This window comes from Thunnus albacares, chromosome 8, assembly GCF_914725855.1.
Source record: "Thunnus albacares chromosome 8, fThuAlb1.1, whole genome shotgun sequence".
NCBI lineage: Eukaryota > Metazoa > Chordata > Actinopteri > Scombriformes > Scombridae > Thunnus > Thunnus albacares.
In genome coordinates, this window is record NC_058113.1 from 1994888 (window position 1) to 2020673 (window position 25786).

The window sequence follows — 25786 nt, forward strand, 5'->3', positions numbered from 1 at the left end:
GGGAAAATGTGACTTTCTCAGTGTGTTGAGATGAAAGGATGGATCTAATTCTTGCAATATGTCTGAGCTGAAGAAAGCATGACTGGGCCAGTTTTGTGATATGGCTGTTAAAACACAGACATGAGTCAAAATTGAATATTAAATTCTTGCACACCAGCATTACATGGCTAGATAAGGAACCAACTATTTTAGCAATAGGAGTAGGAACACTGATTCATATCTCAGTTTTGTCATTCACAGACATTCAACTGCATCTATTGATATCATGACTATAGCCACGAAGAATCATTAGTCTGCCGAGATTATTAGGATTAAAACACTGGTTCAGGTAACTGCATAGTGATCGACTTGGCAAAACAAAACCTCCATGATATGTATGCATGTCTCCACCACCTGACAGGAACTCATGTTGGTGTTTTCCTCAAAGGTCAGTGACTGCATGTTGCCATGACTAATATTCCCAATAAAATACCCACTAATAATAGTAATAATTGGATGGATCAAACACTTGCTGGGAAGTAACCATGACAACACAGGGGTTACGTTTCTGACAGCCCTATGCTACGGGAGCCCAGAGGCTATTTTCACCCTCCATGGAAACTATTAAACACAATCTAGCAGGGCCACTTGCTGCACAGCAACACATTATGAAAGAGAGGCAGGTTTGCACAAAGCATCCCAGAGGAGGAGGACACAGAGACTGCTGGACTCCACTTTTCACTACACATACATACAACACCCTGTTGATTACTGTAGCATCGTAGGATAGAAATCACTGACAGAAGAAATACATTTGATGGAAGGTTGTTCACATCCACATGTAACACTACTGTGTCTGATTAAATCCCTTACTTTTAGAATTCAGCCCATTGTTCAGTCACTTATGATGATTATTATCCATAGTATATAAGTACCTCTTTTAGTTCTGCAAAGTTTTCAACAGTTTTATAGTCAATGGTCTGTACATCTAGAAGCTCTTAAAAAGAGAACTTCTTCACTAGTTTTAATTCCTCTGTGCTTTAATGAATTTAGGATCCTTAACCTCAGCTACAGCCTTTTGAAATACACTGATGACATGTCTGTGGTGGGCCTGTAACCAAAAGGGTGATATACAAGATGCAGAAGATAATATGAAATATGCTGTAGCCCTGCAGAATGTTAGAAAAGTTGTGTCCTAGACATCATGTTCCCAAATTCATATTTGTGTTATGTGGCTCTCTGATCCACTGGTATACATGAAAACAAGACAAGACGTCCTGTCAGTGGAGTCAGACCTGCAGGTTGTTCTCTCTCCACATCAACAGCAGCTCACACGTCACATTAAAATGCCTGCAGACTTTTTGAGGTTTTGTTTGTTTTTCCTAGGCTGCATCATAATTTTAAGTTAATTTTAATTGAAGAAAATGAAAATATAATTTATTCAATTAAATAACATACATTCTTCAGTTAAATGAAATGCATTTAACATATTCACTTATTTAATTGTATTCATTATTTATTCAAGGTAGAATTATTTATCTATAAATGTGCACAGCAGCTGTTGGCTTTTATTTTGAGTCATTTAGAATGAGTCTATATTATTTAAAGCTATAATATGTTATTATTCCCCATTAAAATGTCACCTGTCAAAAAACAACTAGACCTAAGTTATATATTTTGTTGAGTTGTGTACTCACATTTTCCCAAATGTTTCCAACAATTTTCAAACCCAGAGAAATCTGTAATTTAATCAAAGTAACGGACCGTTTCATTTGGTCGCCTGTCAATGGCGTCATACCTCCTCTACCAAAGAGTACGATGCACAAGATGCATACGGCGGCGCTGTGTTTGTCCGCTACAATGACGTCTACCAAAGAGTAACTTACACACATACAAGATAATACACCGGCGTTGTGGTTGTTCCACAGAAACATGATAAATTGACTTTTATTCAGTTTTAAGCCACATTTTCATGATAAATTTAGGTGGTTTTTAACTATATCTTTTAGCCGGAAGAAGGATTTTAGTCATTGGACGTCTGGATCTTAAATTATCAGAGAAATAAACTGGGCAAACGTTAGCAGCAGCTCGGCTAACAGCCCCTCCAGGAAATCCAGTGGTCACCAAACATTGTTGGAGAAATATTGATTTTTTAGGTGAAACAGCTTTAATGAGTATTTTTAACGATTTTAATCCGCGTGTACGTTTATTTTTGGCAGATAATTCGGCTCCTGGGAGAAACCGACCGAACGTCTGGATCGTACGTTGTAAGAGAAATAAACTGAACAAGTGTTAGCAGCAGCTTGGCTAACAGCCCGTGCCGGATGTCCAGTCGTCGCTGTACATTGTCAGAGAAACACTGATTTTTTTACGTAAATGTATTTTCAAATTTATGTAACTCTGTTAAAATAAAACCCCTACACCTCTCAGTTCATGGGTTTATTAATCATCTAGAGAATTTCGGGGGGTGTGGGATAAAGAGAAAAAAAAATATGATCATTTATACCTAGAACCACTGAGGAGTCATTTTTACCCCTCATAGAAACCGCTGTATAACACTGTACTCTACGCGCCAGTGTGCAAGTAAGCTGCCATATCGCAAGCTAAAGCTAGCTAGATTTGATAAACAGAGAGAGAGATAGCGAGATAGAAATAGATAGATAGATAAATAGATATAAATAGACAGATAGATAAATTAATTTATTTAGGCCATTTATTTGGATATGGACAAATGGACCGGAGCAGAAGATAGATGACTGTCCATGAAGTTCTGGAAATGCTCCGGGACATGAGTGACGGGGGGGAGGGGAGAGAAATCAATGTCCCGTCATTTTCCTCTGAAGAGGAATCTTCATCTGAAAATGAAGAGCCATCCCGAAAAAGGCCCAGGCTGGTGACAGGAGAGGGACCATCCACCTTGTCCGTCATCACAGCTGCCCTTCGGACGCTGTGGGCTGCATAGGCCTGTGACAGGTAAGCTTACAGTCTAGCGAAACACATTCTTCTAGTCAGACCTATTCTATCCTATAATCAGTTTACCTATGTTAGCTAAACTAATTATAAATATTTATATTATTTAGCGTTGGCGCAACCATCACGGGATCCGTGCATGAGACTGGCAAGGACGGGACTGTCTGGACACTTGTACAGCCAGAACCGCACCACAAAATATCGTGAAAGGAGGACCTGGCCCAACTGCACACTTGCACCGTAATATTGACAACCCTCTGAGCGCATTCATGTGCCTGATGGATCATGTAATGCTGCAGTTGAAGGCTTTCATTGCACTCCTCTTAGCCAGGGGAGTGCATAACGGGGGGAGCATGGACGTGGAGCACTTGTGGTCAAAAGAGTTGGGTCTTCCCTTCTTTAACACCTCCATGTCAATGAACAGGTACAGAGAAATCATGAGCTACCTACGGTTTGACAGAAAGGACACAAGGCACATCTGACTGTCAAGTGACAACTTTGCTCTGGTCAGTGAGGTGTGGGATAGGCAAATTGAAAACAGCATCGCTTCATATGAACCAGGGGCAGAAATTACTATTCACTCAATATGTCCTATAAACCTGACAAATTCAGCATAAAGTTCTGGCTCGCTGCTGATGTGGAAACTAAACACATGTTGAATGGATATCCCTATCTGGGGAGGGATCCGAGTCGCCCCACAACCCAGAGCCTTGGGGAGAGAGTGCTTCTAAAACTGATGGAGCCTTTTTTAGGGAAGTGGAGAAATATAACCACAGATAACTTTTACCTCACTCCCCCTTGCCCACAAACTCCTGGCAAAAAACACCAGCCTGGTTGGCACCATCAACAAAAATAAAAAGGTCACTGTCTCCATCTGCGCACCAGAAAGCTGGACTATACGAGACCAAAGTGATGCAGAGCGACAGGGCAACACTCACTATTTATCAAGAAAAAGAAAAGAATGTCTGCATCCTTAGCACCATGCACCAATCAGTAGAGATACTTGGTGATGCAAAAAAAGAAGCCAGAGACAGTTCACTACGACAACAGGATGGTGTGAAATATTTATATTTATTGATAGACTGTACACATATTCACTCATTCAGAGATCCAGTGTGTATATTTTATTTTATCTTTATTTATTACTAATATTTTTATTCTTTATTCTTATTATTGTGCTTTGATACCACACATTTTTTGTGTGGTATAGTATTTTTCAAAATATTGTATTTTTGTCATTTGAATTAATATTAAATTTGCATGTCACGAGCTTCATATTAAAATTTGTGTGTGTGTGAGAGAGAGACAGAGAGATAGAGAGAGAGAGAGAGAGAGAGAGAGAGAGAGACAGAGAGATAGAGAGAGAGAGATAGAGAGAGATAGAGAGAGAGAGTTAGAGAGCGGTCCGTTTCTTTGTTCCAAGCAAGCAACGTGTTATTCGTTCAAAATGTGTTCTCTTCTTCTGCAATAATTCAAGTATTTAAACGTGTTAATTATTTTGTTGTTATTTGCTTGTCATAGCATACAGTTTATTGATGACTTTGTGAATTGTGAACATGTATTTGGACTTTTCGATCTTAAAATAAAGTCATTGTAAATAGTGAGCGCTCCTCCTTCTTTATTCCCAGCAGCATAACTGGAACACATTATCCAAAATTTTTTAACTTTTACTTTATGTTCTTCTATAATAATTAAATTATTTAAATGTGTTCATTATTTTGTTATTTGTTTGTTATTCAAAGATATCTTACAATCTAGGCAGGATGGCATTTTCTCCAGAACATATTTTGGCAAAGAACATTGGTACATTGCTCAAAATACAGAATGAGTATCAGTATGCATTAGGGTTTAACACAATAGAGGGGATTCTTTTTCCTTTTTAATGGTCAACTGCTACAAAATCAGATCATTATAGCTACCAACTGTCAAGGAAGAAACTGGCTGTCATAGTGGGTTTTATATCTTCCCATTCTGTCCTGTCTTACCATTTGTCTTCCCCTCAGAAACACACATTGCCATGCCTAACTCTCAATACCCTTTGCTCTGTTAAAATGTAACATAATTTAGCCTTTTTACTCACTCGGTGGTGATAATATAATTAACTGTGAGAGGTGGTACACTTTTGTTGTTTGTTCAAATATATTAGGGTTGATTACAAGAAAAGAAAAACAGCTTAATACAAGAGTTCGAAAGTCACATTATGGCTACCTTAAGGATGAGCGTACATGAGGAAATATTGCAATCACTCATCAGTTGCTGCTGTTACAACCAGTAAACAAACAAAAAAAAAAACAAACAGTAAAAGGCAGGAAAGCTCAGCTCAGGATGATATAGGCAGCTATTTTGAAAGATGACTCACAAAGAGCTCTGTCCATAACAGAAAGGCTGGAAAACATAATTGCTGCTGACTTCCATTGTCTCTGCTGCACAAAAAGAAGGCTGGACTCATTATCCATGTTTTGCGCTCACCTTGGATTTGGTTGTGAAAGATTTCCTTTAAAAATGTGACTGATTTACCTGACAACCAGTGGAAATGGAATGCTGCTGGAGCATTCTGTCACAAGAGAGAAAATGGAAAAGCAGCTAAAGATAGCAGAAGGTAGGAACAAGGTGGAACTATGTTTTACATGTTTGAGGGACTCTCTGAACAGAGAGGAGCTGCAGCCACTGTCTTCTGTGTTCTAGGAGGGACCTGAATGTGCCTGAGCGCTGATGAATACCCATGCTCGGTCTCGCTATTAATGCTCTCAGAAACCTTGAAGATTTTGTGAAGGGGAGAGCGTGTTTCAGTGTCAGAGTTGAATCCCCAGCTGAAACAGCAACTGCATCCTCTGAGCAAAAAAGGCAGCTCTTGCAGCTACCTCCTTGGTTTTTAAATCTTTTATGATCTTACCATAGGCGTAGATTTTGGTATGGACAGGAAGGACACAGGTGTTGCTGAATTGTCCTTACTTTTTTTTTTTTTTTTACCAATCTCAAATGATTTCTCTATTTTAACTCCACATATTAACAGTAAGATTAATGTCCAGTTGCCAGGTGTGTGTGTTTTCTGCAAAACATGGGTAATTATGATAAAGAGTGACAGAGCAGGATATGTAGGATAGCTGACCTGATGATCTGGTAACTCTCAAAATCAAGCTGTTTAATCCACTGACGACTAGCTGCAGCTGGGCAGTAGCAGTAGTGGAGCTGGTGATGAATGAACTGTGGTGAATCTGAAGCAATTAGTATTTCCAGTTGAAATGTTTCAAATGTCAAAGAATTGAAAACAACTTCTAGTTAATAAGAATGTTCTGTAATCAATGCAAATATTTACATTTGAAATTAGTGTGAAAAATATTTATTATTTAATTTTATGGTTCTGTCCCATTCTGGCTCTATATTCCTTAGTTGCCATTGTCCACCAGTCCACCAAATACCCTCAGACTTTTTCCCTGTTTGTTATACTGGACTGAGTGGGAGACGGTCCTTGTGCAGGACATTGAAGTTTACTTTCACACTACAGGTGAAATGTGACTGGGAGTTTCACTTTTGTTTCTGTAGATTTGAGTAATCTGCATTTACAGCCTCTGTGTGCCACTTTTGAACCACATCATTAAATTGTAAATAAGAGGGTTTGCAGGTTATAGTGTACCTGTGTATTTAGGTTATATTCATGTATATTCTTAGATGGTTTATGTATGTTGGTTAATCATGGGTTTCTTGGTTTTCTGCTGCTCTGGGTTTTTCTTCCCGTGTCTGTTCTGTCTTTCCCTCCACACCTGCCCTGCATGGGCCTCGTTATCCCTGCACTTTTCCCATTGTTTTCCCCAGCCTATCAGTTTCTTTCTCATTCTCCTGTTTCATCTCCTCATTCCCCTTGAGTTTCTCCACCGCTTTCACCCTTTTCTCCCACAGTTCACCTAAACTCGTTAGTTTAGTTAGTATTTCAGTCTTGTCTTTCAGTTCAGTCTTGTTGGATCCTTTTTTGTTCTGCTCTGCATTGTTTTGTTTGTTCAGTTTTGCCGTGCCTGCATATCCTAAATAAAGAATTATTCTTCAGTTCCTGCTGCTCCTGTGTGTGTCAATAAGACATGAACATTATTTATAAGCTAAATTAGTCATAGCTTGTCCAACTGATCTGTTAGTGAATGTCAGGCATCATTTTGTTATGGAAATCCTGTCAGCAGCCGCCTGAGCAGCACAGAGACACACTGGGCTCTTCTTGTTTCTCTATTTTGTGCCTCCTCGTCTCCTCTCTCCTCCGTCCTCCTGCCTTCCTCCCATGACCCGGAAATCGATCTCAGCGCATCATTTTTAAGGATGTCTCAATTCCTAAAATGCATCTCAAGGAGAGAGGAGGCTTGCTGGTGAAGCTATGGGCGATGACGCACAAGTGTATCCTTTGTGGAGGGTTTTCGACACCAGTGGGGTATAAAAGAGGCGTGACACGCAGCTGGAATATACAAACCATGTCAGGAGCAGGACTCTACAAATGTAAGTGTTCCTTTTGTGTTCACAAGTTGTATTAGTTGGTAGAGCTGAAATAGATTTTTGTTATTGTGATTTTGTAAATATGTAAATATAATCATTGCATTTCTTATTGAATGACAGTGTGGACAGGTAGAGCCACAGATGCTGTTAGATGGCGCCCCTTTAATAAAGATTCGTGCCTGCCTTTGTTTGTGGCATACATGATACATGACTAGCAGCAACAATAGCAGGAACAGCTGGTGAAGGACAGAAAAAGGACGTCAACACGTGAGCATGGTTCATGGGGTTTCCTGCGGATGAGAAAACACAAAGAACTCCGGGGAAGAAGTCAAGTTAGTAACATGCATTAATGGTAAAAGAATACATACAGATGGAGAAGACGAGAGAGGAGCTCAGTGCATCACTGGAAGTCCCTCGGCAGTCTAGGCCTATAGCAGCATAACTAAGGACTGTCCAAGGCGAGCTTGGTCGGTCCCAACTATAAGTTTGATCAAAAAGGAAAGTTTTAAGCCTACTCTTAAACGTTCATGTTGTCATATAGTCAATTGCCCATTATGTAATCTGCAAATGTCATTCCAAAAGTATAGTCTTGTGACCAGATTTTACTTTCTCATTTCTTACAGGGACTGATGATGAAACGCTGAACCTTATCAGGCTAAGGGCAGAAAATGATCACCTGTTTACAGGCAGAAGGCACACAGCCAAAAAAAGCCTAGGAGTGAGTTACTGAATTTCTATGTAGTGCAAGATAATGTAATTTGTAACTGTTGTGCTTTCAGCATATGCTATTAATGTTCATTGCAACCTTGAACTGTTTCTATATGTCAGTGTTGACACAGACATTTTTCTGGACTGTAAAAATATGATCTATAGCCTTTATGCATTGGTGCCGACAACTGGTATCTTAATGATGTCTACTGAAACTCGTAAATTCAATAGCAATTGCTATTTACATGTGAGTTGACACCTGTTGTGGCTGTAAACCTATTACTAACCTAAACTACTTGCTGACACATCTCTTGTATCACACAGGGAAATTCTTCAGAAGATTGCCCTTGCACATGTCACCCGCACACAAGTGGCAAAAAGTGGGACAACCTAAAACATAAATATAAGGTATGGTTAAAATGTTATTGGTAAATGCTCACTGATATGTGATGTTTCCCCTTGGATTCATGTTTGTCTGTGCAGTATTTTTTATGTCTGCTCATTGAACTGTTGGATAACTTTAACCTTGCTTGTGTTCCTGTAGGAGTTGAGATGCCCCGCAGCGGGGACGGGGACTGACAGGGGAGAGGCCACAGCAGCTACATGGCCATATTTTTCCGCTATGCATGAGGCCATCGGTGGGAGGCCATCTATTGATCCTCCCATTGTCATGGACCCAGCAGACACTTTGTCAAGTATGGATGCTGTGGCCTCTGGCAGCGGCTCAACATCCAGTGAGGCTGCCCAGAGCCAGGAGACAGTGGAGGATGAGGAGGCCCTTGAGTCTGACTCAGACAGCCGTTTAGAGGATATTGAGCCATCCACCTCTGCCAGTCGCCCTCCCCGCAAAAAAAGGCGCTTCCAGGTCCTGCAGTTTTTAGAGGAGGAGGCAGCAAAGGAGGAGGAGCGCTTCAACTGAAATCACCAGGCCATGCAAGAAAATACAGAGGTTCATAGACCTTTTTGAAAAGATAGTGAGAAAAAGCTAGTGTTTTGTTCTTTGTGCTTTTTTATTTATTTTTTTTAAAGCTCAATGACTTACTTTGGTTTATGTTCACTTTTCTTCTTGTGATTAAAATCAAGCATGTTGCAAACAAATCAAGCAGCTTTTTTTGGAATTCAAGTCCAGACAAAAAAAATATGTTTAATACCTAAATTCACACTGACATCAGAGGTGATCATGGTTATATTAAAACTGAACATCAGCACATTGACACATTTTCGGATTCTTGAGTCTAATCTCAAATAGTTCTGCCCATAAGAAAAACCTTTACCCTGCGCACAGTAATGCAACATGACTCAATATCAACACTGAACGTAAAACTGCTCATCACGAGACGATGTGATAGCCTATTTTAACATCCCATACAATTTTTAATAATAACCTGTGGGTCTATAAAGGCCTTTGATATTGTAACAGTAAAAAAGGGCTCTAAATAAACTTGCACATGGTTTAATGGGAAATTACATTCATGAAAAAAAGTTATGCATGTGGCCAGTGCTCAGAAGTTTTTTTCTGTCAAAGAAACATAACATCCAAAGGAAAATAACTGGCCATAAATTAACAAAATCTCACAAATCATGTTCATTCAACTCTACAGGGTTATGGTCAGGACCAGAGAGTTGGTTTGCCAGTCTATCTCGCCGGCCATGTCTACTTCGTTTGCCCCTCACTGGATGGGGTTGAGGCACATCAATCTCCTCAACCTCTTCAGTGGGCTCAAGGATATCTTCTGTAGTGAGACAAATGTTGTGGAGGGGACAGCAAGCAGTGATGACCACAGGAGCAAATGTATGGTTCACCTCCAAGGCCTTAAATAGTAGGCACCTCCATCGCACCATCATTATGCCAAAGGCCCGCTCTATTATGTTGTGGGCTTTGGCATGGTGTTGACTGAAGCAGCTCTGTACCTTCCCATGCACTTGCTCCCGATACGGGGTGATGATGGCTATAGGCTGGTCAGTACAAGGGTAGCCACCATCCCCCACAATGAAATACCCTGAGGGAGGGTACAGAGCCTCTTTGAATAGTCCACTGTTCTTCAGGACACGGGTGTCATGCACCGACCCAGGATATCCTACAAAGGTATTGAGGAACCGGCCCTTCCTATCACACACCACCTACAATTGAATGGATGGGAAGAGCTTGCAGTTGATGTAATCCTGGACACTGGGTCCAGAAGGGGGTCTTCACACGTATGTGGCACCCATCAATGGCATCCACATACTTCAGAAAGACAGGGCTGTTTGCCAAGTGCTGGAAGCACTGCCTGATCTCCTCCAGCTTTGAAGCAGCAGGCAGTACAAACAACTCATGGCGGAGAGCAGCAATCTTCCCAGCCCCCTTGTGCACCTGCCTGCAGACAGTCACTTTAGGAACTTGAAAGGCCCAGGACACCACACTGTATGATAAACCGTGTGTGAGCCAGTACACGGTTATCAGTATAGTTATATGGTGTCCCCAGGCTTGACTCCTCCCAGGTGGCAGACGCCATGTCAAGGCCTCCAGTGATTCACAGCTGAGACAGTAATCATGTAGGAGGTCTTGTTCCCCGTCAAAGTGTATTTGGAGCACGGGAACAGTGTTGTTTAGGCATTTGTAAATGGATGCTGATTGATTTTCAGCCTACAGAAAGAAAAAACATTAAAGCATACATGAGTTATATCCTCAAGCCAGCAAACTTTGCATAATAAAATGTGTTGTCAAGATTTAAAATACAATTTTCTATCCTTTAAGGCAAACATGTTGTATGGCTGAGACCTAAATAAAAGTATGTGTCCATATGTGCATCACCTTCCTACCTGTGGTTGGTTATCTTTAATACAAACCAAATAAGCTCCCTCTTTTACAACTAGGCTACATTAAAAAGAAGCAGTCATAAATGCATCATGTTGGAGCAGGGTGGCATAATGCAGTTTTGCCTTCCATTGCTGTGAATAGCGTCTTTCTTTCTCTCTCTCTGTTGTAGCCATAAACATTAATTGTTGGTGTGACGGAAATGGGAGGTATACCTGTATCTTATATATTGTCAAGTCCTTGATGATTCGTCATTGCTTATGGGCTGGGAATTGAATGCAGATGTTTTGCATTTAGAGGAGTGAGAAATAGATATAGATATAGATAGAATAGATCATATCAAAGAATAGATCATGTGAGAGGAAAAAAAAAATGTATACTTTGTATAGATATAGATAGACATGAGTGTGTTTGTATATATCACTCAATCATATATATTGTAAGTAAATATATACCTTTTCATGAACACTGTTATGCTCATCTGACAGAGATCATAAAATACAGCGGTAGGCTATAACAAAACAACAGACAGATGATGAAGCTGTGCCATATGTCATATTTAATTGACATTGCTTTAAAATGACGGCTCCGAAGCAAAGATGTCTCATTTTGTTAAATGCACCTTGCCTCAACTCCTCTATCCTCATGTCTCTCCCTCACCTCCTCCGCTCGCATCTGGGGTGGGAGGGACTAAGACGTGGGGAGAGGAGGCAAGGAAAGGAATCGAGGATGTACAAACTGAGAAATGAGAAGAGGGGACAGACAGGACCGGCTCTAGCCATTTGGTGCCCTAGGCAATATCAGGATTTGGTGCCTCCCCCCCAACATATTACCCCACCAGTATTGCCTCATCCCCACCTGCTCATTCTACGTTAAAATATGGACAACAAACATCACACACCACAATGGTTTCAAGAAAAATATATATTTTTATTTTTATAAATTAAAATTACTTGTCAAACAAATGAATCATGTATCAAAGAATGAATAAATTGTTAAATATTACCAACTACCTTTACCTGTTAGTAATATACAAGACACTGGCACTCGGTTATTCTCAGTAGATGACTCCTTCCATGATGTTATGTGCCTAGAATGTTCTGGACTGTTCTCATGGGTTTTGAGTATTTAACTGCAATTTTTCCAGTCACTGAGTCCATTGCTGATTAGTTTGTAGTTTTTTGAGAACAGCCTGCAGCAGAAGCAGTCAAGCCTATTTTTTTTCTTAGAATATACCACCCAGCTTCTCTTGACTTTCTCTCCATTCACTAATTTTCTGTAAAAGTGGTGGTGATGGGAACTACTCCCATCCTCTCATTTTGTAAATGTATAGTCTTATTTTACCTGACATGGCCCTCTGCTGACTGTCTCTGTCCTCACCATATCAGACAGGGCTGCCAGTCAGCAGGATCTACAGGTGCTGCCTTGATAGACTCACATACTTCAGGATATGTTCCAGTTGATGGTGTCTGCAGGTTGTAGAGTAGTGGCAGTGTATGTTGTGTCTGTTGTTCCTTCATCTGCAGGCAAATCTAAACATACATGCAAATATAGTTATTAATCCTTTAGTAAAGACACACAATGATTCATAAATTACAACGCATCAGGCAATAAACACATCTGAAACATAAATTGCAGATAACGGTTGACCAGTACTGTTCAATTACATGAGTGAAAAAAGGTCAAGAATCTAGTTTTAAATTATTTTTCATGGGAATAAGTTATTCTAGTTTTAATGTGTCCTGTAGACAACTTGAATAAATATAGATGGTTGCAGTCTAATATTGATTAGTATTTAAGTAAGCTATGTTCTCTTTCTTAATATAGAAATGATATTTATGATTCAATGTATTTTATTGCGCTAGTGTTACCATCATAATGCGTAAAGTATGTAAGAAACCATTTAATAATAAATAATATTGGCATTTGACTTGAAACTTTCTTAAATGGACCCATAGTTCAGTGTAGGTCTACCTCATTTGAGCACTTCCCATGGCTTTCTGTCATTGTGAAGGGTTAGAAAATGGTTAAAGGTTTGGCCGAAGTACTGGCATATAAAAATAGATTCCCTAGCATCATACAGTGCATCCATACTGTTACACCACTCTATTAAGTCCTTTGTGTCATTTTACTGCATATAAAGTAGCACTGTACAAATAAACTTTATTTAATTTGATACCAGTGTGTAACTGTAACACTCAACAACAATAATAAGAATAAGAATAATGATAATGACAACATAGCGGTGTATTATCAATTACACAGAGACCACAAATAATTGGCTGAACTTACCTGCTTCAGAAAGTGGAGTAGATAGGAGATCAGATGTTACTTCTCCAACAGCTGCAAATGTTTCCTGAGTGCATCTGGACAGTTAGCTTACTATGATGTGCTACAGTGCTAAGTGGCGCTGATATTGGTTAGTGAAATGAAAAAAAAAACGCCTTACGTTCTAGGAAAGAGCAGTTATCCAGATAGCTAGCCACCTGCTTACCATACAGATTCATATCCTTCATTCTGTAACGTTATCCGAGTCCAGCAGATACATCATTATCTTACATTAGCTTTATTGCTACTTAGCTAGCAAGCCACTACAAATGAAATGTCTACACACAAAACGTCATTTTATTGCTAACATTAAACAACATACCTCTATATTGGGTTTACTTTTACTTCTCTTTTCTCTGTTTTCTTCCTTACACACCTGAAGGCTTGGACCTTTTTATTATGAAATAAAATGTGAATATTTGCCTCTTAACATCTTCTCACAGACTTAGCCTGTCTGTGACATACATCATTCCTCTTTTTCAGTGTGCATAGTACAAGTGCAGATTAAAGATTGTGAAGAACAGGGGGGCAAAGTGTATTCGTTTCCTTCTTTTTTAACTCAAGGCAGAAAATGAGGAAGGATGCCCAGTGGCGAATTTTTATTAATTTCATTTTTTTCTTTCCTTTTATGGTGGTAACCAAGGTAGTGCCCTAGGCAACTGCCTATATGGCCTATGCCTTTAGCCAGCCCTGCACAGAGCTCTGATGTCAAAGAGACACACAGACAGGTGAGCTGCAGCCTCTCAGGTCAGCTCTGATGTCATAGTGAAAGATCTAACCAGAAGTTCAGGAATAGAAATACAAATAGAGTTTTTTGAGATTATTTAAAGATAGGTTTGAACATCACTGTGGCTCTGTCAAGAAATTCTTCAGTTGTTACCCAAATCAACATACTGAAAGAAGCACAGAGCTGCAGAATCTCAGGTAAGGTTTGAAGATCTTACAACAGATAATTGGTTTAAACAGAATAACACATTACGTACATGCTCTTATATATTTATTTTGGTAACTTTTATTGTGAGTCTATGAAATGTCAATTTTAAATCCTAATTTTGGTCTCAGATTTATATCAATACTATAAAATCAAATGGTTAACGTTAATGGGACCCTTTCAGAGTCAAGAATCATGGGGTTTGGGGTACCACAGGGTAGTATCCTGGGTGCACTATTCTTTTTCTAAATTGCTAACTATACGATAGCTTCTCCTTGATGGGGCAAACTATCCGGGAACCTTTGCAGAACCTTGTGTGGCAAACTGCAGAACATACCTCACCTTCACTGGTGCTAGTTACCTCTCAGCTACCATTATGGTTGTCATGCAGCTCTGACAGTAGAAGCCTGTAGAATAAGCAGATGATGCAAGTCATAAGTTTTTCATCATGTGAAAAATGTCGTTTTGAGGTGGATGTGCCCAGTAGGGAAATGAAGGTGTGTCGAGTTCATGGGTGTCCTGAACATGGTTCACCACTCGGCCTCCATCACATCAGAATCTCCTTTAGCATTGGAAGCTGCAGTCCAGCACAGGTGGTTGATGATGGCTGGCTGCCACAGCTTCAGGTCCTCCACTCCTGCTCCTTCATGCCTGCATCCAAAGCCTCCCTGGGTCTGTTTCAGAACAGAAACAATATGTTGAAAGAAAATGTTAGACATAAAAAAAACAGCCAACTAAACTACAAACATCAGGGTACAAACTTTTACCAATATGCCAGACATTTAAGAAATGGTGTGTTCCTTCTTGACACACTATGACAAAAGATGTGGGATATCAAAGGAACTGAAGGTGTTTACATGATGTTGAGACATCAGATGCTGCTGAGCAATCAGCTGGCACACCTGGCATTTATTAGCTGTTTCCTGACACCTCTAGCTGCTCCTGAGGATGGTTTCAAAGTTACACAGAAAGCTTGAAACTACCCGTGTCTGTCCTTTTTGAGAGTAACTCTTACTTTAAATAACAGTGCAACGTCATACATATACTATTATACTGGAGAACATGGTGAAGGTCAATCATTAATAACTGTGTGATATGGAACAAATGCAGCTAACGTTAGATATGAGAGGCCCTCAGAGACACCACCACTCATTACTACAACATCTCCCAAGACCTTATATCACAGCTACATAACACAAATGTTTCAGCTGAGCAAACAGAAAGTCACAAAGTTATGTAACTAGATACCAGGATCCTGCGTTAGATAACAGAACTTAATTAACGTCATGCTGTATCAAATGGTAACCGCGTTTACAAAATAGGATGCTAACAATGTTAGCCAGCTGTTAACTAAGGTTAGCATTATCCCTCGTCAGCTAGCAGGTTAGGTGTGCTGCCTAACAACAATCAAAACTCCACATATCAAAACAGGAGGAAGCTCTGCATGGTTCTGATGGCTCATGTGACAGGTGCTCTTTAGTAGGGCAGGTGAAAACACACAAAAAAGCAGAATCCAGGAAGTCTTGCTGAATATTAGGCCTTAAGTTGCGCAGACAGCCATGGAAAAAAAAAAAAAACGAAACTCCATCTTCAAGTGAAATAATGCATTTATTCTTTGAGCATAGGCAATCAAACAGACCAATGCGTTACCGACTCTACATCTTCATCAGGGTCTGATGACCTGAAAAACTTCCTGGGTTCTGCTTTTTTAACAATAAAAACTCATCAGACATAACTTCTTAATTCAAGCCAGCGTCCTGACTGATTTGGAGGTTAAAAATATTAGAAACAAGAACTTACCAGAACAGTTCATGTCTTCTCGAGCTGAGTCTCTCCGGTCGGCACTGAGCTGCTGCTTAAGGCGGAGCTGATGAGGCAGCTGTGTTTACCGGAGGAACCGCACTAGCTATCAGCCTCACACAGTCCTGGTTTGACGTCCCATCCTGAACTTCATCATATCACAAATAACATAACCCTCCTGTCTAAAATGGGCCTGCACACAACTGTGTTCTTCCGTTACAGAGGCAGCAGTGAAGACTTCACCTGCACAAAACTCAGCCGGGCACAAAAACTAGCTGCTGCTTTTCTTGCTAGGAAAGTGGACATCAGGTCCTGAAAGGCTGGAATTTGTGCATCCTGAACAACCACAATTATTCACAGTGATGAAAAATGATAAAATGCAAAACAAAACTAGGAACAAACAAAAAAAAAGAAATACAAATTCACTTAATGACGACTGCTCAGACTCATTCGTACTTCGTACAGCACAGTGTACTGCAGCTGGGACAGGGAGAGGGACTCCCTCTAGTGACGTAATATGACGCATTGTTGAAAAAAAGCTTGTTTTAAGGGTGCTGCTCAAAGTGCTAACTTTTCAGTCTGAATTTCTACCTTTATGTTTCGTTAAACTAATCAAATCACACATTAACCTTTCACTGGATAATTTTCATGATAAATATACTGCAAATCCAGTAAAAACTCCAACCTGCAAGTTGCTCTTTAAGTTTGGGCAGAGACAGTGTTAGATTGTGTGTTGATAGTTTTAGCTTTATAAGCTTTATTGCTCTTGTGTTGTTGTGAATTGACGGACCACCGAGTCCCTTTGCTCTGCTATATTCCGAGGAGTATTTGAAGTTTCCTGCCTGTTTAGTTGTGTTCACCACGCTATACTGTTTTTGTGTTTGGCCCACTTGGGACTGCTGTGTTTGTGCCACCGGGAGTGAGAAAATAAGTTGCTTTATCGATCAGAAATCAGACAACGCACATTACAGAACGCCATCCGTACACATGCTCTCTGTGGACAAAGCAACCGTTTCTCCCCCCAACGCCTGAGACACACAGCCTGCATGAACCTCAGCAGTGCGTTTGCGTCGCTGAACTGCTGCGTCATGCACGCTTGCAGCGTTCACACAGACAGCGTTGTTGCTGCCAGCTCTATCTTTCTACATAGAGTTTGGCTTTGATAATGGCCATCAATAATAGAATATTTCATATCATTTAATGATAAATTTCATTTATGGTGGGGTTTGGTTGGGGATACTTCTGTGTCAACCACATACACTCCTCAAAAAGGATGTTTTTTAAAAAAAAATTTTATTGATTATAGTGCTGAAGCTCTGTGTGTCACTGACTCTCCATACTGGAGTTCCCCGTCAGAGAGGCTCCCTGCCCTGGCGTGCACCACGCAGGCTGACCCGCAGTGGTGACACTTCATGTCTGTGACATATTCTACAGAGAAAATAGGTGAAACCTTGAATCTCTAGATGACGTGACGTCATCTCGTGACGCAGCAGCCTGTGTGGCTGCTCTAACCTGTTCATATAGGGGTTGCAAATCAGGTTATATTAAGATGTTCACAACAAACACTGAGCCCAGAGAGATGAGCAGACAACCAACAGGAGTTTATTTCATTACACACGAACATACAGAACTCAGAAAGTCATCAATGCAGCAGCCCCTTTCAGCTCACACCCAACCTCTATTTATACCAAAATGGACGTGACTTTTGGCATTTTCGTGAGCCAAATAATCACTTGGACCTTGACCAATGGGAGTAGATGTCTCTGGACCATTTAGACATTTCCTAATTTCTGCTGTGTGTGTGTGTGTGTGTGTGTGTGTGTGTGTGTGTGTGTTGTGTACTTTGCTCCCCCCTTTCCTAATATTTCCAGATGTCTCCTTTTTGTCTGGTGGCCTAACGCTTTTTGGGTGGGTCAATGACCGGTATAGGTCAAGTCGATCTGGTAAGAGTTTTCTTTTCCCAGGGATTGCAACCAGAACTTTCGAAAACAATCTCCTTTAAAGGAGTTGTTTTCACCTATCCATTGGCGTTGTGCAACCCTTATTGTTTTATATATTACTTAGTACAATTCCACAAGCTCATCATATTTTCGCTCCTACATTAACATGGGCACCGAAATGAAAAGCAAAAGGTTCCGCGATGCACACGTGCTGCTCACACAGCCTGTGTGTCCCAGGCGTAATGCATGAGAACTGCAAGGAGAAGGAGAGGGAGTGAGGAAGATGCAGGTGAGAGATATGGCCCACAACCAGGTTAGTATAGTTTACATTAATACAGAGAGAATGAGGATACAGCCATTTCATCCAGAAGAGCAGCGTGGCTTTACCTATGTACGCAGAGGTTCATATGAGGCAGCTGTCACTGTGTAGAGACTCCAATCTACACTTCACTGATAAACTGAGAATTAGACAGAGTTACCATCATATTATATGATGTAGGCCTGCTAGGATAATTTATATCTAATGACTTTGGCCAAAGAACCTCACACAAGGCAGAAAGCCAAAACAAAAGAAAGGGGCGGCGCTGGCCCTAAAAAGACTGAGAACCACTGTTCTAAGCTCACCTTGTTTTTGCTGACTCTCTCTGGCTTTGGGCATATGATGTGGAGGTACATTCTTGCAGGGATGTCAGCCTGACACCTGTGCTTCTGGCATACTGGCATCATCTGGGTACTGAAAAAAAGTTTCTTCAAATATAGAAGACAGATATATCTAATTAAAATATGATGTAGCTATCAGTAAAGCTGGCTGGATTAGGATCTTTATCATGCATAATTTTTCTTGTCATTGTGACAGCAATCAATTTGCAGTGATCAAGAGTATAGATTATATAAAATAATATAATATAGTATATGGCATGTGTGTCTCTCAAAGATGAGCAACAACAGTTTAGAGTAATTTCATATTGTTTCCATAGTTCTACAATATAGCGATAGAAAGCACAGGTTTAAATCCCCCCCCCCCCCCCCCCCCCCTTCATACAGAACAAGATTTGCATTCACATGGGTAGCAAATCACCTGGAGACAATGTTGCACACTCCTCCATTGCAATAGACAGCAAATCTTAAATATAGAAACTATGATTTGAAACTAAAAGATTCTATTAAAGCAACAACCAAATATTTGAAAAGCCCTAAAGGTTGTGTGATAAGACATCAACATTTGACATGTCTTGTTTTTTCAGTTGCTAAACTTTGTGTGTGCTGTGTTTAACGCTGTGGTATGTGTGCTTACAGCACATGATTGAACCACACAGAGGAATATATCCTATAGTCCTATAACAGTTGTCTGTAACATGTAAACAGAGTGTGTGAGTAGCATGAACATTTGGCAATGTCCCTTTTCTCCATTTTGCACTATATACAAACACATGGGGTTTCTCCATTAGGGCTTTCACAGATTTGGTTGCTTTAGCAGAATCTTTTAGTTTGAAATTATGGTTGCTGTATTTTAGACTTGCTGTATATTGCAGTGGAGAAGTGTGCGAGATTGTCTCCAGGTGATGTACTACTGTTGTGAGTGCTGGTCTGGTTCTGCATGGAGGGGTTGGATTTAAACCTGCGCTGTCTGTCTACCCCTTTATTGTAGAATTATGGAAACAATATGTAACTACCCGTTTTTCCCCTTTAATTTTTGAACAGTGGATTGACATTTATTTCAGTTGACAGGGAGTACCTGACAGTTTTCCATTGTTGAAAACCTGATGAGGACACTCGAGTTAACAGAATTCTCATCTATACTGATTGACATTGAATACAAAATAGAGGCTGGCTTGAAAAATCGCGGAATTATCTTCTCAACCAATTGTGTATTCCCGAAACTGGTCAATAAGTAGGGAAACCTGCAATGGCCCAAACAAAAACCACATGCAGTGGTCATAAATATTCATATCCAATGACAGATCATTCATAACCATTTAAAAAACAATCATACACACATACCTTCCATGTCCTCTTGTGAACACTCCTCCGTGTCAACAGTCTCTAAAATGGTAATTGACACAATATGAATGAGTTGGAAAGCTGAAACTGTTGTGATCAATCTGACAATTAAGAGTATACAATAGTACTACATAAAGAGCTGGACTGATTATGTAAATAACTATCGTCAAACTATTTCCACTACACAACTTGCCGTCTTCATCGGTATTTTAATTAAGGTCAAATGGGTCAATGATGTGATGCTAAATTTTTTTTTGTGTCCATATGGTTAAGTTAAATTTAAAAGGCTTAAAATTTGAACATGTGAACTCACATGAACGCACATGAACGCGCAACCAGACCAGCTATCAAAACAGAGAACAGAGAGGCTCAGATAACATAGAGGGAGTGTGATGTAATTCTCTGCTCTGGTCACCATTAAGGCCTTTACACACTGGGGGTGTGACAAATAAACAACACGAAAATGTGAGATGCTCACCTGTGAATAGTTCACATCAAAACTATTCACACTGGCAGCGATATGAATTTGCGACAGAAACACAAATTTGTGAGAGAATTTTGTGACAGCTCATTCTGCTGTCAGTCAGCCCGATGAAGACAGTTTGTCTGGTCGCTGTGCTCTAAGCTCCCCAGGAGCTGCAGCTGACAGACAGCTGCTTCTGTGGACAGAGTCACTGAACGCAGGTCGGAGTCAGAGTGGATTGAATGGATATAATGCTCTCCTCTTCTTTTGTCGAGTGACGAGAAAGGAGGACAAGGACAAGATGATGTTGACATCATTCAGTGATGAAGATGATGATCTCTGACCTGTGTTCTGGGGAGCTGAGAGCACAGCGGCCGGACAAACTGCCTTCACCAGGCTGACTCACAGCAGAAAGTTACTGAACCAAAATAGTTTGCATGTCGGCTCCACGGGAAGAAATCCACAGTGTATATGTATAAATACATGATGATGATGCATATGATACATGAATCAATGTATTGATTCCCACTATAGCGAGTGAGCATACCTGCCTGCCTGCAGTAAAACAGGCAAGCTCGAAGACAGACTGGGAGGTGATGAATCAATGTAGATACAGTAAATATGTTCAAAACACATACAGCGGGATATTCAACACCCCATGTGGCCCTTCGCAAGAAACAGCTGTCTGTGTAGATTACGCTTCGTGATTGGTTGATGCTTTATTCACTGGGTCAAAACTCAAAATTATACTTTTTTCACCTTGTAATATTCACATTCTGTGTGAAAGTACACATCAAAAACAAGTTTAAAAAAAACATTGCACAAAAAAACTGCCCCCGGTGTGTAAAGGCCTTTACTCTCCTATATCTTTATATGACAAATAGTTGTTTGCTGACATGTCATATATTGCACCAATATAATACCCCTTACATATTTCATCCAGGCTCTTCCCTTTGTATTCTCCTAGCCATCCCTGTTCCAACGCCAGGAGAACTTTGCTTATTTTAGCTAGCTGGAGGGTGCCCTCTGGAAGGCGGTACTGCTTTCTGTGGACGCTGATGTTATGCCCAAAGAAATCTGCCAACTGGTCAAGTTCTGTAGTCTTGAGATTCAGAACAGTTGAGAGGGTAGCAATATGTTTCCTGAGTTTCGTTGAGGATAGCACTTTGGGATTTTTGATGTCATGACATTCATTCACAAACTGTTTTATGCAGTTGGAACCCCTGAGGTAATGGACAGAATGCGGCAATGCAAACAAGTATCCATTTTCATTCAGCAACCCACATTCTTCTCACTTCTCAGTCAGAGTATCAAGCGATTCCCTCATGAGAGGGGTGAGGAGAACAGTAACTTTCCTTCCTCTCTTTCCTACTATGGCTATCCATACAAAATGTTTGCAAAGCATCTGCTCAAGTGCTGTAAGGGCCGAGTTGACATCTTCATGCATTACTGACGTGTCCTTTGATAAGTACGCAAACAAGATCCGTTCTGGATACCTCTCCTGCTCTCCCGCGGTTAAAGAGAATTACTTGCATCAGGTTCACTTTAGCAAGGTTTTTCTACTTTAAAGGAAAAGGCTTTTCTTTCAGGACATTCAAGTGTTGCTGCTGTTCCTCAGACAAATAGCAGTGAAGATTTTGGACATCGTGCGTGAATGGAAGGAGTTGAGGAGAATTCCATTTGGTCTGGTCAAGTTAAGTTAGCGCTTGGCTTGCAATGTCAAATTTCCAACTTTCTTGATATAGCTCTGTAAATTCCTCAGCATCTTGGGCAGCTGGCATCTTTAATCTTCAATCCTTTGGACTTAATGAACATGGCCAAAGAATGCAAACTGTGTCCCACTTTACGAGCAAGAGATGGATGTTGATATTTGCCAGTTTCATCACTGAATCCAGCTAGGCATCTTGCAGCAGTGACAACATGACTGTACTTTTCAGGTTTTATGAGTTCTTTGATAGTCTTCACAACAACTTTTGTTGCTTCCAGTACCAGTCTGCCAAGCTCTCTCAGTTTTTTTTCGAATATATTGCAGTGCTCAATGCTTACTTTTTTCCCAAGGAGTACATGTGCTCCTAAATGAAAAAATTTAGGAGCACACAAAGAAATTTAAGAGCACACTGAAAAATATCCAAGTAACAGTTTATTAAAGAAAACAATTCATTACATACATATTTACAATTTATTACATACATATTTAAGCTGTGTGTGTGTGTGTAAATCAAAATTTATGTTGTCTTATTCTTCAAGATACATCATTCAGTCTGACTTGATGTTGGCAATGGATTCATTTTTAGCAGGACAATGAGCTTACAAAAGTAGGCCCATGCCTACTACACGCAAAAGATATCGGTCGTCCAGCTGCTTTTACAGTTTGGCCGTCGTTAGCGTTGTTAGCATCACTAGCATTAGCCGCCGTGCTAGCGTGAGCCACCTCAGTTGAACCTTGCAAATCAACTTCGCCGGATTCCTCTTTCACCTCTTCTCTTTTTCGCCCAAAATAAAAATTAAGGGGCTTCATCTTTAGTGATGATGTTAATTATTGTACCAAATACTTCTTCAGCATGAGCACAAGTCTGTCTCTGACTGACTGAGTTACTGTGGTTACTGCCTTGTCGGCCAAGCGTCTCCACCTCCTGTATCCGTTGTTTCAACTTGAAAGTCCTCTAGCGTTTCATATTGTCTTATGGTTGTAATTTGTACTCGCACAGTGTGTGAGTAAATTATTTTTCCAGTTGGCACATATCTATTTTTAGGGGCAAATGTGAATGAAATACTCGCACAGTGGAGCCCTGCATTGGTGTTGGCTGATTAGCTTCTCATTCAACCAAACTCTAGAATACAGCGGTTTTCCTTAATAGCAACTGCAACCTTGTCTTGATTCATAACACTTAAGAACTTCCAGTATGCTTCGCTAATCCAACTGGAGCAGGTTCAGCAAAAGCACACAATGCTTGGACTCTTTTTTTTTTTCCACCTGCTTTAGATGTATTACTCTGAGGCTTGAATTTGCAGACCTGGAAATGTCGCCACATAACTCTTTTTGTGAACAATCCATAGCAGTAAAAACAATGCATAAATTCTTGACCATCAGTTTTTTCTTCGGTTCCACTTCCATGGGATGAGTTTGCCTTTCTCGCTCTGCAAAACTTCAGTGTTATGTTCAAAGTCCTACCTCCAAAAATCAATACCAGACTCACTAACAAGAGCACCAGACAAACACAAACATTGAAAAAAAAAAAGTAACACTTCCTGATCATCATCAAATACTAAACTATACCAATCAAGTTGACTAAAAAATTAGAATAAGAATTTTATTCACAAATCAAAATTCCAGTGAAAATGCAAATGCCTACACTCGTAGGATTCATAATCTAACCCCAGGATAAACAAATGGAAATTTTGTAAAAGTATTTTTTTCTTTAAAAGTGCAAATAACTTTTGAATAGTGCAAATGTACCTATAGTGGTACAATATTGATGGTATGAAAATTTCAGCCCTAATGCATCGTCTATATGCATGTCTGGCACTCTAGTTAGTGAACATGGTGTTGAGTTTGGCTGGTGCTATCCTTTAAGTGATGACATGAAGGAGGTAAAAAGAGGCCTACAGGATGGTTACAGCTTCTCCTCAGCCTTTGTGAAGCCATTTCAGACTTGGAAGTGGAAGGGCCCTTTGTGCTGTCATCACTTGAATCGTAGAGAGCATCAGAAAACTGTCGAGGTTATGATTATCCATTTTTGTTCACAGTCTATTAAAACCAATTACAGGGGAAAGATTTGGAGCGAAATTGCCCATCAACTAGATATTGGTATTAAGAGTGTCTTAGGCATACCACAATGCTTTTTGTCCTTCTCAGCCTTGGAACTACTTCATCATCTGATTGCACACTGGAATGGTCTTTTACAGAATCCTCATCATCGGTTTGGTCCACTATACTTGCATGTGAATTGTGCAGAGGATCAGAGAAATCTGATGCTCTATTCATCTGCAAAAAGAGAATCATATCAAGGAATGGTTATCCATTTTTGTTTACATTCTATAAAAATCAATCACAGAGGAAGGATTTTTGAATCAGTTGCCTATCAACATGTTACTGGCGTTCAAAGTATCTGAGGCATACCAGAATGTTTTCTGTCCTCTTCTTTCTTCCAACTTCATCGCAGTGTGGAGTCAGAGGTTGGTCTTTAGTACAGTCCTCATTGGTTTCATAACTTTCGGATTAATCCACCAGGGAAGACCCTCGGACAGTAAACACCTAAATATAATTAAACACAAAATAATCAGTACGCTGATAGTAATCATGTATGTGGAGGTATTAGCTAGTTATAAAAGTTAGCTCATGTGAAAACTGTTTCTGAATTAGCATATAACTTCAAGTGAAATGCATGGCACGTTCTTTTCTAGATGTCTCAACAACTTTAACATATAATGGGCTGCAATGGATCATGTTCAAAATACCCTTTTTAAACATGCAACAGCTGGGGAAGTGTAAAGGTATACCTGTAACAATTACATTTAGATACTGACAGGTGTTGCCTTAATGATGCCTTAGTGAAATCCATACAGAAAGGCCCCATGAGGCAAGACTCGAAACATATGAGTGTGTGACGTTAACTGGCTCCTACCACATCACCTAATGAGTAATCCTGACTGAAAAGCTGTATCAGAAGAGCAATGTAAACAACTTCATATCTTGGTCATAGAACTACATGGTGAACAGATCAACATAAATAGTTAGTGACAACAGTGTCTACATTACTCCATTACCTGTGTGCTAGAATCATCTCTCTTTGAATCCTCATGGGAACTATGATCTATAGGGAACGTCTCAGTCTCCTGCTTGCTTTTCAACTGTAATTCAGATAAAAAACAAGAACTTATATTGATCAGATCATATATCTCTGAGATAAAATGAAATCCATAGATACACAGATAATCAAATTAATATAAATACTGGAGAAATGCAAAAGTAACTGTACTAATCGGCACATTTTTACACACTTTAAATTCTCTAAAAAACCTGTATACCTAATCTAACCAACTCAGTAGGGCTCTGCATTATGATGATATATATCACATGACAAGGAACAATGTCGTAAATCACACTCTTTACGGTGATATTTTTCATCATTTTGAGTCTGTCCATCTTTTGTGTGGATTACATTGATAAATTACTCTTTTTGGCTTTTTACCTGCAAATCTTTCATTGCACTTACAGTAACATAATGAGTGTAGTCGTCATCAACTCTCCACCACTGTGCTACACACATGAAGGGCTCAGCTCCGCCTGCACTGAGAAAGAGGCGACTATAAATGACAGCAAAATGCAGTAGAGACTTTATTTATGTTATTTACCTAATTTATGTGCACACGTTTCATTTCAGCTCAGTTGATAG

General features: G+C 40.0%; 3 long non-coding RNA genes across 6 annotated transcripts; 1 reads left to right on the forward strand and 2 right to left on the reverse strand.

Moving 5' to 3' along the window:
- Positions 1-4328: 4328 nt before the first annotated feature.
- Positions 4329-17388, reverse strand: LOC122987783. Of its 2 annotated transcripts, none has more exons than XR_006404597.1 (4): positions 15987-17388; positions 11550-14860; positions 8418-11142; positions 4329-7712 (listed from the first exon to the last, which is right to left on the reverse strand). It is a non-coding gene; the product is annotated as an uncharacterized LOC122987783 (long non-coding RNA). The 2 variants fall into 2 exon arrangements; XR_006404598.1 differs by lacking the exon at positions 4329-7712 and having other exon boundaries at positions 8135-8520; positions 8656-11142.
- On the forward strand, positions 14093-18527 carry LOC122987786. Its single transcript, XR_006404602.1, has 2 exons — positions 14093-14179; positions 17858-18527. It is a non-coding gene; the product is annotated as an uncharacterized LOC122987786 (long non-coding RNA).
- Positions 18528-18587: 60 nt separating this feature from the next.
- On the reverse strand, positions 18588-25537 carry LOC122987784. Of its 3 annotated transcripts, none has more exons than XR_006404600.1 (4): positions 25158-25537; positions 24544-24645; positions 24223-24375; positions 18588-18673 (listed from the first exon to the last, which is right to left on the reverse strand). It is a non-coding gene; the product is annotated as an uncharacterized LOC122987784 (long non-coding RNA). The 3 variants fall into 3 exon arrangements; XR_006404599.1 differs by having other exon boundaries at positions 24511-24645; XR_006404601.1 differs by lacking the exon at positions 24544-24645.
- Positions 25538-25786: the final 249 nt, after the last annotated feature.